The following is a 15,544-nucleotide window of genomic DNA, read 5'->3' on the forward strand; positions in this document are numbered from 1 at the left end:
AACATCATATGTATATGTATTCTAAGAATCATGAGCCATCATGAGAGCGACTACCCACAATTGTGCCATGAATCTAATCTTAGGAGCCATCTAGACTTCAAAACTCTATTAAACCCCAACATAAGTGTAATACTCACAATTTTTCTAGAATTTTAAAATAGATAAAAGAAAAACTTTTGTTGATTAATCTAGTAATTAGCTTAACTAGTTAGTTGTTATTAATCAATTTATTAGTGGGCTACTTATTAGCAATGTTATAATATTTTTGATATTTTTTTGATTTTTTTAATAACTGGATAATGAGAATTTTTGAGAGATGTTTTATGACTTTCGAATACACGGTTGTGTTTATATCGAAATTTCAAAGAAAAAAGTATTCATCTCATCAAAATCAGAGTTCATACGAGCTCAAAACATGCCTGACAATTTCTAGGTTATATTGGTAATTTCAATAGATTTTGGGATCATGGCGACCTAGGGGTCATGGTCATCCATACCCATGTTGACCAAGCTCAATCAACTGTATATGAACATTTATGTCTTTTTATTTTATTTGTTATTTAGTAAATTTTGAAAAAAAAACTTGGAAGTTAATATAAAAATCAAGTATGAGAATCTAGTTTGGGAAAACTAGACCCTCAATTAGATCCCAACTAAATAGTTAAAACACAACCAAACTAGTACCAAATTTGGTTGGATCCCTAGCTGGACCAGATCTGGATTTCACCTAAGACCCAAATCCATAGTCCACTCTTAAACCAGCCCATGGTTTTTGGCCCATGGGTTGCACGAGATTTGCCAAGTATAAGCCCCATGCTTACACTTGGCTACCCCTTGGCCCCTCTCCTTCCCTATAAAAGGGGGTATCTCCTCCCCTTAGAGCTCACTCAACCTCTCATCTCCACTTGCCCTTCACCCCACCTCCAGCACCACCATTTTTTATGGTTGCCACCACCAACCACTTCCCTTCCTCCTAGCCACCTGGTTCCCCCATAGCTAGCCTGGTTCACCCCTCCCTAGCTATCTTTGTTAGCCTCCTAGCTAGCCTGGTCCCCCCCGCTACCCGGCTTGACCAGCTCGCCTCCTAAGCCAACCCAATCCCTATGTGTTGACTTGCTTCACATGAGTCGATATTGCTTCGTTCCACAGACCCACATCGTACAAGACCACATCATGCTCTCCATAATTGCCACATGAAAACCGAGGCAAACATGCAAACCCTCGTCTGCGTTCGGATCATCGCTAAAAGCACAATCTATGTTGCATGCTTCAAAGGAAATCGCTATAGATATTTTGAGATTTTTGCTTCTCGACACATATTATGAGGTAGGTACTTTGACTTAGCATATATGCATAGATTTAGGTTTTATAAATGATGAGTTATTCATGCTAGAAGTTATCTTTCATTTTTGTAAATATTTATGAACTTTTGTGAGCTCTTGCATGCGGTTACTAGCTTTCACAAATATTTATGAGTTTTTCCATGAGGTTATGAGCCTTCACAAATATTTACAAGCTTTTGCATGTGATTATAAGCTTTTATAAATATTTATGAGCTTTTCCATGCGGTTACGAGCTTTTACAAATATTTATAAGTTTTTGCATGTGATTATGAGCTTTTGCATGCGGTTATGAGCTTTTATAAATATTTATGAGATTTTCCATGCAGATATCAACTTTCATAAATATTTATGAGTTTTTTCATGTGGTTACGACTTTTTACAAATATTTACAAGCTTTTGCATGCAGTTACAAGATTTCATAAATATTTACGTGTTTTTTCAAGCGGTTACAAGCTTTCATAAATATTTATGAGCTTTTGCATGCTGTTGCAAGCTTTCACAAATATTTACGTGCTTTTTCATGAGGTTATGAGCTTTCATAAATATTTTTTAGCTTTTGCATATAGTTACGAGTGTTCACAAATATTGATGAGATTTTGTATATGTTTATGAGCTTTTGTGTATACTTACTAGCTTATGTATGCTTGAGGTTTCGATGTTTCGTATACACATGTTTTGAATTATGAAATTTATTTGAATGCTCGAGCCAGATGAGTAGCTCCTGGCCATGTGAATGGTCAAGTGAATTGTTATGTGGTGGTAACCCAAAGTGATGGTCGACAACCTTTTGATTGGTTAACGAAAATTATATATGCTATTGAGATTGTAAATGAGAATTATTGTTTAAGCATGCATGTCAAAATAATTGAATAATAAGTGATATGTATGTTCATTCACTTGAGCCTACAATGAGAGAGTAGGTGGTACGATTGGCTCCATGGGATTTTGTTAAGCACAAAAGGTTGCTTTCCCAATCATGGAGATAGGAGATAGCTACCACTTATGCTGCGGGGTGATAGTGATATTGGGCTTTAGCTAAAAATAAATTCTAATATATAAGGTTGCAGGTGTTTGGATCACTCTCAATTGGATTGCCCCCCACCCAGAGATCGGAGAGGATGTGCAAGACGAGGGTAATAAAACACAGAATTGATTGAATGCACCCTTTAAACCAGGCCTTCAATATGTATAGTTGTATTGTACCCATGAAAAAGTTACAAAAGATTAACAAAATTGTATTCTCTATATAGTAAAGCATGACATGCATCATCTAAGAAAGGAAATGTAAATGAAAATAATTATAAGTTACCCATGCCTACGATGACTACTTTGTCTGCACTGGTAAGACATGCATTGATTAAATGCTCATAAACAAATAAGATATATTGTTAAAATGTTTATGCACTGATATTTGTTATTATAAAAAACACATTGTTTCATATCTATTTATTTCTATATATAAATACTCTGTCATTTGTATTTTTGTTGGAGATTGTTTTGACCCCCTACTAAAAAACATTTTAGTTTCTAAGTAACTGAGCCAGAGCGATTGTGGGATGCTGCTGCGATGTCAAGAGCCAATAATTTTCTTTTGCCGAAAATTAAATTTCGATACAATTTTATCGCTATTGTATGGAATGTAACCCACCTGAGGTTTTGAACCCAAGTTTTGCTAACGATTTTAATAAGAAAATAAAAGTTTTAAGTTTCATGTGTTTTATGGGTTAAAAATCTTGAGTCGTTACAATAAGAGCAATAAAGGCAATGATGTTTTCTCTTATCACTAGCAATAACTGATTATTTTAAGATTTAGGTTTTAAAAGTGAAATCACCAACCAAGCTCACATTACTCAAGAAGTTAGTAACATAGAGATATACTAAAAAAACATAGCAATATCTCTTATCTAAAGAAGTTTATTGACATATATAGCAATGTACAACACAATAGGTAGCTAGAGTGTAAACCTTTTCTCCATATAAAAGCTCAGTAATAGGCTCCTCAAACCCATCTTGCTTGAGAAACATATTTCCCCTTTTAGCATAGAATAGAACCCGTTTGAAAGTCATTGCCTTCACTTTTGGTACAAGACCATTGATAAATCCCAACTTAATCTGCTTTGATAGAGCAATAAGCATTTCCTGTCAAGAAGTGTTCACAAATCATAAATACCATGGCTCATCATAGGAGATGCAATTCTAGTGGAAGAGAATGTTGCAAGACAATCAAGTTTACCTATTCTAAAAGTAATGGACTATCAATAGACCCTTCACCAACATGGTGTGCTTTATTTACTTTATGTTGAGGAGTAGCATCACTACGAGCTGAGTAAAAAAATTCTCCAACCTGAAAGGAATAAGAAGGCTAAAGTTAATTGCTTTGTTGCTTGTGATAAATAAAGACCTAGTTCTCATAGTTTGGCTTCAAAACACTTGTATGGTTGTATGTCGTTGTTGAAATCATGTTGGATGCTACCTTCTTTCACTCATACTATTTGCATGTACTGGGTCCAAACTTTATATGGCGCTATTCTTGGGGTACACCAATAAAAGTTGGTTTTCTTGTAGTGTTGCTTCTCTCTCTACTTTCATTCTCTTTCTCTCTCCTCACTCAAATCTTTACTTTTTCTCTCTAACTCTTTCCTCTCTCATTCCTCTATCTCTCTCCTCTCCCTCTCCCTCTCCCCTATCTTTACTTTTTTTTTCTCCCTCTCTCTCCTCACTTTCAATCACCCTTCCTCTCACTCTCTCTATTCTAATTCCTCTCGCCCATACCTCCCTACTCCTCTTTCCTTATCCCCTTTCTCGAGATCAATAGTCGGCCTCTGCCCACAGCCACCTCCCGAGTTGCAAGCCACCACCGTCCTTACGACTTTTGCTTGTCGACTGCCTCCTGCCACCGACCACCACCCTGCCAGCGGGGGGCTTCCACTCAGCAAAAACCCACCTGAGCCCCTTTTATTCTGTTGTGTTGCAGGCCAACCGACCACCTCCCCTACCAAACTGTCGACCGACCACGTAATACCAGTGAATTTGTAACAATTATTAAATGAATTTAATTAAATTTTTATGTCTAAATTATGGATTCGAGTTGATTGAAATTTTAATTTAGTGTGCATGTTAATCATAAGTGAAAATGGTTACCAATTTAATTTAATTGAAATTTAATTCGACAAAAAATGACAATTTAAAATAAATTCAAATTTAATTTAATGTAGTCTCGATCTAAAATGATGGATTTAAGAATGGATGCAAATTCGGATTTGGAAATGCAGTCTCGATCTAAAATGAATTTGAAATATTATTTAATTTGTTTATTTATAAAAAAAAAAGTAAGCTAATTAAATCGAAAATCAATAGGGTGGGACGTCCCCTTAGGTGGGCCCATCCTACTTGGTAAATCTTCTATTTTAATCAGAATTTTCATAAATTTAAATAATTAAGAGTTATAATTATCATGTAGGTAATTAATTAAAAATATAATTAATTAAGAAGTCGCTAATTTAAAAAGATTCTCTCTAGGGTGGGACCCTCCTAACCTTCTAGATGAACTTATATGGTTGAAATTAGCAAGTTAGCTTAGCTATCTAAAATACCTACTTTAATTAGAGTCCTAAGGGATTAGAAAAAAATAAAATACAATAGATGTGCTTTATTTGGATTTTGGAGACTTGAGAGAGAGAGTGTTTGCATGGGATTGGGATATCCCATGTGGAATGTATATAGAAGGAAACTAGTAACATCTAAGGATTTTTGTTGATATTTTCATTTGAATAAAAATAAAATTATAAGTTATTTTAATATTTGGATCTTTAGGTGATAATGATTGACTTTATATCCAGGATCCAATTGCATTTAGAGTTTATTTATAGTTGAATTTTACTTTTTAGAGTTACATTGAAGTTAAATTCACTTTTAAAATGAAAATGCAAATTTGAGATAAATTGTGAATTTCACCTAAAACCTAAGTGGGACCTCTTGTAAGTGAGGTGGCTCATGGGACCCATAAGAGGAGGCTACCCAAAAGGATGGATGCCACTTGTCACTCATCCAAAAGGTGAGATCACTCTAGGGAACAACTCGCATAGTCTAATTAGCCTAGCTTTTAATTTAGTAATATTAAATTAATAGTTAAATTAAATTAATAACTTATGAATATAAAATTAGGAGATGATATTGTGAGATGTGATTTAATTTAAAGTAAATCCACTAAGAGGGGATGTCCCATATGGAGAGGATCATAAGTCAAGAAAATCCCATATGGATTTCAAAGTGAAAATTGGTAAGTTTTGAAAAAAAGGTCAAAATTTAAGAGTAAGAAATAAAGTCGGCTGGATTTTTTGTTTTTGAAACAAATGGAGCATAAAAGAAACATTTTCTAAAGGCCATGGCCTTACCATGTAGCCAAGGCTCACATTATAAAGAAAGGGAAGAGGGAGAGAGCCACACTGTTTTGGCATTTTTTCTCTCTCCCCTCCTCTTTCCTTCTCATCTCTTCTTTCCCTTCTTCCTCACAACCTTAGAAGTGGTGCAAACCTTCATTAGAGACATGCAACTACCTTGGAGAAAGTTTGAACCAACTCAGAAGAAGGTGCTTATGAAGAAAAAAGTGAAGGTCTGCCAAAGAGAATGATTTTGAGGTAGGGGATTCTTTACTTGTATGAGTGTTTGATTTTGGGATGCATTGACATACCTTCTATTGATCCATGGTATGGATCATCATGTAACCTAACCATAGAAACATTTATGGCTATGGATCTACATGAAAATATATTTTAAAATTTTAAAATTTGTGTTTTGCTAGTTCAGTTTTGAGAAAACCGTTTTGGGAAAAATCTAATTTTAACCCTTATTATGAAAATCGGTTTGGGAGATTTGGATATGTATTTTTATGATACATCTTGGTAAAGTCCAACATATTTAATGTAGGCAGGATGGATTGGTGTGATGCAAGCATGAGTTTTAATTCTATAATTTTGTTTATGCCTAGATTTATGCTTAATTATGTAAACCATTTTGTAGAAAGAATTATGCAAAAATGGTTTTGAGTTTTATATTTTATGTTTGAATTAGATTAACATAAGCATGTCAGTTGATTTATTTCATGTTAGTAGTATAAATAAACATGATATTATATCTATAAATTTAGGATTTGATGGCTTGATTGATTTATATATGGTTAATGCCTAGATGTAGGTTGTTAAATATATCCTTGAGTTATTTATGATTTACGAATAAGATATGTAATTATTTTAATATTTGGTTAGCATGACAAGTCTAAGTACTTATAAAATACTGTAATCAGGTTTAAAACATCAATGCTTATGGTTGATTATGTTTTAATCATATGTAGTCTTGGTTTATGGATGCATTATGAGTTTTGAAATCCCTCTGATTCTATTCCTATTTTTAACCCGACCAGTTTTAGAAATATTTTTGTATCTCCTATAATATAAATAAAAAAAATAAATAAATATTATAAAATGATCTACAAATTCAGAGCTTGATTTTATAATCTTGTTTTATTCAGTTTGTTTTAAGGGAGAGACATCCACTGTAACCAAGCTTAGTTTTTATGCTCTGGTTACAGTACGGTCCCAACCTGTACTTTGAAACTTATGGAAACCTATCCAAAACAATTCAATTTAAAATGTAAAAATTTTGGGTGAAATCCAATACATAGTAGAAGACTTTGTAAAAAGGAATTTGTAAAAAGAATTAAGAGCAAGTTTCAAAAAATTTGCTAAGAAAAATTTATAGTCTATAATTTTTACAGAATAGTGTTCGGTTGCAAATTTTTTATAATTTTTGTATAACTCATTTTGGATATCTGTTTATTGGGTTGTGTTCCTAACATGTTAGGGCAACCTCAGTAAAACGATAAAGGTTAGATATGTGTTCTGTAATTTTTGGTGGATTTTACAAAATTAGATAAACAAATATTTGAATTGTACCTAATTATTTATCTTAATGCCTAAGCATCTTTTTAAATTGCTAATCATGAGTAATGAATAAGACTTGATTTGTGATATTTGATGCAAGTTAATTGAATATGCATAATGTATAATGATGTATGATATTAAAATAGATGAATGCATATATACAACATATAATTGTGTGCCTAAGTAAAGCATACAATTGATATGTTTACATAACAGCGTGAGGTCGATATGTCCTGTGAGCGATTGTATGTACATAGATGTGCATGATATGTTTGTGTGATAGCAAGACATGAAAGATGATGTTATTTTGCATACATGAAGTGAACTGTATGTGATGCTATGCTTGAAATGTTGCATATATAAGTATGGATGATTAGTCTATTATGTTTATGTTAATGCATGTTAATTGCAGTTACTCGTAAATTATAATAATAAAAACTAATCAAACTTATTCATGTTAGTGTCATATATACATTATTGCATATAAACTGATTATGTAGTTACATGTTTGTACTGACACACTTAACAAGAGAGTTAATTAAAGAAACAAAATATAAAATTAATTCTCATGCGGCTTACTAAAAAATAGTAAGCATAATACAATGGGTAACTATATGATGATGTTACTCAAGCACAAAATGTTGCTTTGTCCCTCACTCACGAAGTTAGGGAAAACTATCATGACTTGTTCACGGTGTGGTGGGTAAAACTCATGAGGAAATACTGAGATATTCGGTTACGGAGATTAGAAACTCTCTTAAATTTATTGTCCCTCCTCAAAAAATATGACTAGTGTCGGGGTGTAACACAGGTTAATAAATCACAATTATATGAATAAACAAGCTTGGGTCGTACCTCTAAAACTAGGTAACTCTCTGTATACTCACAAATGATTGGTAAAATGAAACAAGAATGCATAACGTATATAGTTAGAACATTGCATGCATCATTTAAGAAATAAAATATTAACTGAAAACAAAAATTTATTTATGCATGAATGATTCGTATAACCAAAATGATAAGTTAATGCATTATATAAATATTCATGCATAAGTATGATTTTGATGCAATGTTGCAAACCATAGAATAAAATGAGTGTGCATGAATATATCTTGTTGTTATGATATTTCTAATTTATAACATGTTGCGTGATTATTGACTGCTAAGACATATGCATGATTTACTATAGTATATTATATGTATTATGAGTGAGGTTATGTCTTAATGTATGATGATATTGTTCATAGATGCAAGCATATTTATTTTGTACTAAGGCTCAGGTTGTTTGACTCCATTAATTTCATGATTTTTAGCTTCTAAGGAGACTGAGTGATTTTCTTTTATATAGCTATGATGTTGGACTTTGCTTGCTACCTATCAAGGTAGTCATTTTTCTTTCCTCACTTCATAGATGTTTGGATTTAGCTTCTGACATGATGTTTAGTGGTGATTTTATATTGGTTTTGTTATAGATGACTTGAACCATTATGGATGATTTAATTTAATTCAATTAAATTAACGATGAGGTATTTTTTTTTACTATAGTTTAATTAGTGGATGGTTTGGTACAACAATAGTGACAATCCCAAATTGAATGGTTCGACTGAGTTTTATAAAAAAAATCTTTGAAAAATCAAGTATTAAATTGAGGGCATTACAAAATCCTTTACTCAACCCCCTTATTTCAGGTCACTTTCTCTCCCTCTCTCTATAGAAACCCTCTACATATTCTCTTTTTTCCCTTTCTTTCCCTCTCTCCCTCTTTTCATTCTTCTTTCTCCTTAACCCATTCCCCCTAGGAGGCATGGTCAGGGGCTGGTTAGGATTAATTTTTAGGGTGCACACATTGGAATAGGGTGTGAAACAAAGGAGAGAGACCCGCTATATTGTCAGAATCATGTTACAATATTTAGTATCGTATTTTTTGCCTTTCTGTGTTAGGTACACTTCCTCTAGCATATGTATATGATATTGGGATGCATGTGCATGTTGTGGATGGTCCACACAAGTATATCAGCCAATAATATTGATGGGGCTGATATTATCAGGTTCTTGGTAGAACAATTTCTTCAAAAGTGATTTTGGAAAAATCGGTTTTGGAAGGATTTATGTCTATTTTATGAAATGGATTTCGTGTTTGAAATTTTAAATATATGATGGATGTGTATTTAGCATGATTCGTATGTAAAAACCCTTTTGAAATTGATATTTATGATGTTTATTTAAAAAATATTAAAAAACCCCTAAATAGTGAAAATCAATTTTGAGGGTTTTAGTTTTTTTTTTCTTAGAAAAAATAGATTTTAAAAATTTATGTGTTTATGTTTCGTGTTGAGATTCATATATTTTATGATTTGAACCTTATCCATGTTAGATGCATGATTTTACATATGACTGAATTTAAATATCATAAATAAATTCATGTAGGTCATACTGATTAGGGTTTATGGGAGTCTTTTTTTGGAAATTCAGTTTATATGGTTTCATATATGGTTTGTGCTTGCTTTAATTTATGTTCAACCTAGGTTTAATCTATTCTTAGTAGAACAAATATACATGTCCATTATTTGTAGGTTATTCTAAAATAAATTTTATTTTTACAATACAGGTTTTGGTATACAAATGCTTGTTTTAGAGAATATGGGTTATGTGTTTTAGGATGACTTTGTGCATCAAATTAAATATTGGTACCACATGAAATCGAATTGTTTCATACCTAGTCTGACATTGATTGTTTTATATTAAATCAAATCATGCAAAATCATGTTTATATGGATTATTTTGTGAAAAACATGCAATAGATATGGTTTTGTCTGAAAATGTATATTGTCTTGTTTTTATGGGCCTAAATACTTTTCAAGAACCTTATCGAACGTCAAAATGGTTGCGTAAAAATTTTCAAATTTTATAGAGATGTTTCAAACTCATAGATGAAGTCACATAAGAAAATTTGGCTTTGTTCGGGTTTCAGATGCAAAAATACGATTGTTGAAAGTCGGAATAGAATTTTTGTCCTCACATAAATTATGTATACAGCTTCATGATCTTTTGATATTTATTTATCTTAATATGTTTCATGGTTATGTCAAAAAAAATTATATGTCTTAGTTTACACATTGAAAAACCATAATTAAAAATTTGATGTATAGATTCATTACAATCTATGAATTAAAAATTGTTTTGAAACCTGATTTTTTTTAAACACTACTTATTGAAGAACCTGAGCAAACTGCGGTCCATGAATTTTAATTAAACTTTCTATTTTCATCTATAATTGCTTGGTACCTAACTTTTCGAAAGAATGCTCGTGATGGCTTCTTGACTACTTCAAGAAAATAAAGATAGCATATCCCTTCATGGGATGATTACCTTGCAAATGTCATCATCATCAAGCTTTATCCCAACTCCCTAATTGTACCTATTAGAGGGCGGAGGGGGAGTCCACCCTACTAGTGTCAAATTGCTAGTCTCAAGCCTGAATAAAAGAGGAGGGTTGGGGCCAATGGTAATGAAACTCTAGCTACATACTATGAAAATATTGCAAAAGAATGAAGTCTAATATTTACCTGACATGGTTCGTGCTTTTCCTCATCTCACACTATCCAGATCCAAGTCTAATTAAGATCTAAGGAGATAAAGTTGAATCAGAATCCGAAATGCACATGGTCATACTAGAGTCCAAAAAATTAGAACAATACAAACTTATGTTGTTATAGTTTCTTACATTTTTTAATGTACTATTTGTAGGCATATTTTCTGCATGAAAGATAAAGAGAGGCGCAAGAGAGAAGAAGCAACAACTTAATGAAAATGGTTAGCAAAAAACTCATCAAAAATACTGTGCTTACTAGAAAAAACTCTTCTTTAAGAATGTGTTTACCAAAAAGCTCATCGTCGATGAATCTGAAAAACTCAATGATGAAGTGTAATCGATAAATCACAGAGAAAAAAATGGCCGAAAATAGTTGCTGAAAAAGTCAACAATTTTTTTTTGCGAAAGATCAAGAAGGGGACCATAAATTGGGGACCATAAAGAAACCCCAGAATATATGAAGATAGATTTGGGATGCAGACAATTGCTTTTTATACCCTTGAAGAGTCACATTTATTCTATGTCAGTTTGTACAATTTCCTACAACATAGGTACCGAATATATGTGATTTTACTTTAGTATTTGCAATGTTATGATCATAAAGAGGTTCTCAAAACTTGTTTTTATACGCTTCATGAAGATTACAAAAAAACACGTGTGAACAAACATTTAAGTGAGTTAAATAAATGAGAAAGGAGGTTTACATGGTTTCTTGCAACTTTGGTATAAAATATGTGATTTTACTTAAGTATTTGTGATTTTATGATTAACACAAAATACCATATAAATAACATAATTTTTTGCATGCTTCTTGAGGTCCGTAAAAATGTGCAAACCTCCTATTAAGCGGGAGATTGCGATACTCGATGAGCAGAGTCATATATCGCATGAACTTCATTGGTTTCACACATGTAAAGGGTAAAAATGTCTTAATGAAATTGGCTATTTGTGATTTTGGTCATTAAACAAATTTTAGCAAATTATAGAGTTTTTGGGAAAACTCATTATTTTTACCGTACAGTACGATCATTTTTTGTATCTTAAACTAAGTTCCACCTAGCCACAAATGAGTTAAGATGGTGGGGTTGGGCCTTGGCTATAGGACAAGTAGTCAAGGTTCGTGTAAGACCCGTAATTTTTCAGATAAATTCTGAATAAAATTCATGAGGCATTTACCAATAAAAATAGTATTTTTTCTCAGAATGCGAAACGAATCAATTCCTGCGAACTAGTTATACTTAAGATATTTGTCGCTTTGCGAATATATGCTCAAATACTCTGGAAGCCATAGCTTCCTACCTTGACAAAATCAAGAGATTTTCTCGAGCCAACTTTCTTAGTCACGTCAATACGAAGAGAATGGCGTACTCAGATTTTTTCGAAAAAATTGCCGAAAAAACGAAATTTTTACGGGACCCACGAAAATGATGGTGGGACCCACAAAAATATTTCTCAAAAAATATCTGGTGGGACCCACAAAAATATCCCATGGAATTTCCATGTGGGCTCCACATCAAAGAAACCTCTTGTCTTTAATTTAAAGCAATGGGTAGTTTAGTAAATATGCTAAGTCTTATCCTTTAAGAGGACAAGGCTTATCCTTTAGAAAGGCAAGGAAGGCTTGCCTTCCTTGGCCTATAAATAGAGGATCCCCCCTCCTTGAAAAATTGCCATCCCCTCTCTCTCCTCTCTCTCTCCTAAACCTCCCCTACCTAGCCTAGCCCACCTGAGCCCACCTGACCTGGTTTGAGTCTGCCTGACCTGGTCCTAGCCCACCTGACTTAGGTCTGAACCCACTTGACCTAGTCCAAACCCAGTTGACTTGACTTGAACCTAGTTGGGTTTGAAGTCAAAGTCAAAGTCCTTTTTTGTCCAGATTTCGGTTTGGATTTCTGAACCCAGTCTTGGCCTACTTGGGCTGAGTTCGAACCTGCTAAACCCAATTGACTTGGACCGAACCCAACTTGGTTCAAACCACTTAGGTTGAGTAGCTTGACCTACTCTACCTCTTTCTCAACTAAGTCGACTTCATCTGACTTAGTCTGACCTCTCGAAGGAAGGCTCGAAACTAAAGGAGCAACCCGAAGCCGTTTCTTCCACGATTTGAAGTAAGTTCGCTTCGTTGATCCATCTCTCTCAAGTATTTGTTTGTTTATATATAGTGTATACTTTCTGAAGTAGTATCTGATCCTAGTTCTTGGTTGAGTCATTTGGGACACTCAGATGTTCAACAGCTCGCCTCGTAACTATCGTCGGATATATATGTTGAATACGCAGTATATGCATTTTTTTAAAATGATATCTTACCCTAGTTCTTGGTTGAGCCCTTTAAGACACTTCAGTGTTCACTCACTCACCTCGTAACTCTCGTTTGATACAAACTTAGGTGTATATAGACTGGATACTGCCAACGCGTCTTATATCGCACAGGCTTTGTAATTTACCATTCGTCGTTGCGTCGTATGATGCCAAGACTCTTGCTTTCTGCAATTTCCGATTATGCATTTATTTACGTCGTCGTGTTGAAAGACACCAAGGCTCCTGCTTTCTGCAAATATATATGTAAAATATTTCATTCGATTAAACACTCTGAACAATAGTATATGCATTCATTTACGCCGCCGCTGTATAAAGCACATACTTCTGCTTATACTACATATATGGTGCATAAAATGAGCGTTCAAATTGAGATCAACTCCAAATCGCCAATGCGATTCTCTTACCGCTTCTCGTTTAAGATTTTGCTTGACGAATGAAGCCCCTATGGGAAAGACTTTGCTTTTTGGCAAAATGCGCTTTTCGTAAAAACTAAGTCAATTACGTATGGTCTGTCTATAGCCTAAAGGTTCCAAATAACCTTGATGGATGCAAGGTACACATAACGGTGCACATCCATTTCCCGAGTTAAGCGTAGCGATTTCTTGCCAAAGAGGGGAGATGCCGCTGAAATAGATAAAAGAAATGCACGTTTTCTCCGTTAAAGAGAGAAGGTGTTGCTGAAATTTCTAAAAGAAGCTAAGAATAGCTCAAAAAAAATATAACAGTATACTCTGTCATATAGCGGAGTGCTACCCAGTTTATGAAATGCTTTCTACAATGTAGAAAGGTTCGTCACACCACTGCCGATAGAGCAGAGAAGGTGTTGACAAAATGATTGACAGAAGAGCTCTCGAAATCAGTTGAACAATATAATGATGTCCGTTGATGGAACGATACCAGAATGACTTGTATCCCTGTGCCTGCGAGGGCACCTTACTCGTAAGGGTCGCTGAGCCAGAGTAGAGGTTGCGCCTTAACTAGGTTTGGACTCGTTACGTAAAAATACGCCGAACAACCAATTTATTTAGATCGAGTCATATGCATGCTCATTGAGAACAGTTACATAACCAGACTCGTAAGGACCGAAGAACCAGGCTGTGTTGTTCCCACCCAAAAGAAGTGTGATGCTCGTGATGACCGCAGTGCCAAGAGCGGTGTTCTGCATACATATGAATAAGACTTAAGGTCGCATAAACCCCCGCGGTTGAAAACCGTGTTAGGGGTATCCCCTCAGTTAATGACTGTGTTGCGGCAAACTGAATGGGGTCGGGTACATACTCCCGTAGTGTTGAAGCACGGGCTGCCTAAATGGCATGAAAATATCTGTCCAAGTAATTGTAAGACTGACAGACCCCTTCAGGAATTATGCTCACTGTGGAATGACAGTGATGGTACAACCTTGAGTGACACGTATTTTACTTTGGACCTGATAGAGTCCACAATGTCTTCAGTCACTCATGGGTTTTGGGGTCGTGGTTATCCTTAAGATCTAAGGATTGAACCCAACTACTGCAAGTAGAGGATGCATCCGAATATAGGCCTAGTAGGGTTCTCCCAGTTGAAACACATTGCCCTACTATGGATAGGGTCAACATGCCTCTGAGGTATCTAAAATACATAGAATAATCAACCCCCAAAACATCGAGTTGATGCCCGGACAATTGCTTCGCCTGCGTATCAAGAGTGAAAGAGGTTAATTATCGAAACAATGCATTATCTTTAGGTTCAGCGATGCTTGAATGTATGAGTGAATGGACGTTGTTGAGTCAGTCCTACATAACCATTGTGAAGGTGTCATGATCGATATACGACTGAACCGACTGGGCAAAAACCCGTGTTGTATTCGCACGACTAAGTAAAGCTTGAGGAGTTGTTCTTAGATACGTGGGATACAGATGTGCCAAGTATGAAGACTTGAGTTAGACATCTCTTTGAGACCCGAAAGAGGTCAGAGCTAAGTTATGGAGACTTAAGCGGTTATTCAAATCACAACCCTCAAGAGGCTTGCGCTAAGTCATGAAGACTTGAGCGGATGTTCAACTCATAGCCCTGTGGAGGCTCTTGCGATTTATGCTAAGTCTTGGAGGCTTGAGCGTCGTTATTACGAACTGCGACCCTGAGTGGTCAACGCAATTACTTGAGTTGAATGGATATGCGATTGCTTGCTTACCAAACCATCAGTGGTTCTGACCCCGTTTAATGGAGATTTCAGATGTTGGACCTGCGTTACGATATGCGGAGCAAGGCGGCATCGAGTTTCAGGGTTTCTATATAAAGAGTTGTACTGCTTCCTTTTATTGAACCTATATTGCTTTTCCAAGCAGTGATGTTGTAATAAACATGTGGTTTTC

This window comes from Nuphar pumila, chromosome 7 (genome assembly GCF_984573655.1).
Source record: "Nuphar pumila chromosome 7, dmNupPumi1.hap1.1, whole genome shotgun sequence".
NCBI lineage: Eukaryota > Viridiplantae > Streptophyta > Magnoliopsida > Nymphaeales > Nymphaeaceae > Nuphar > Nuphar pumila.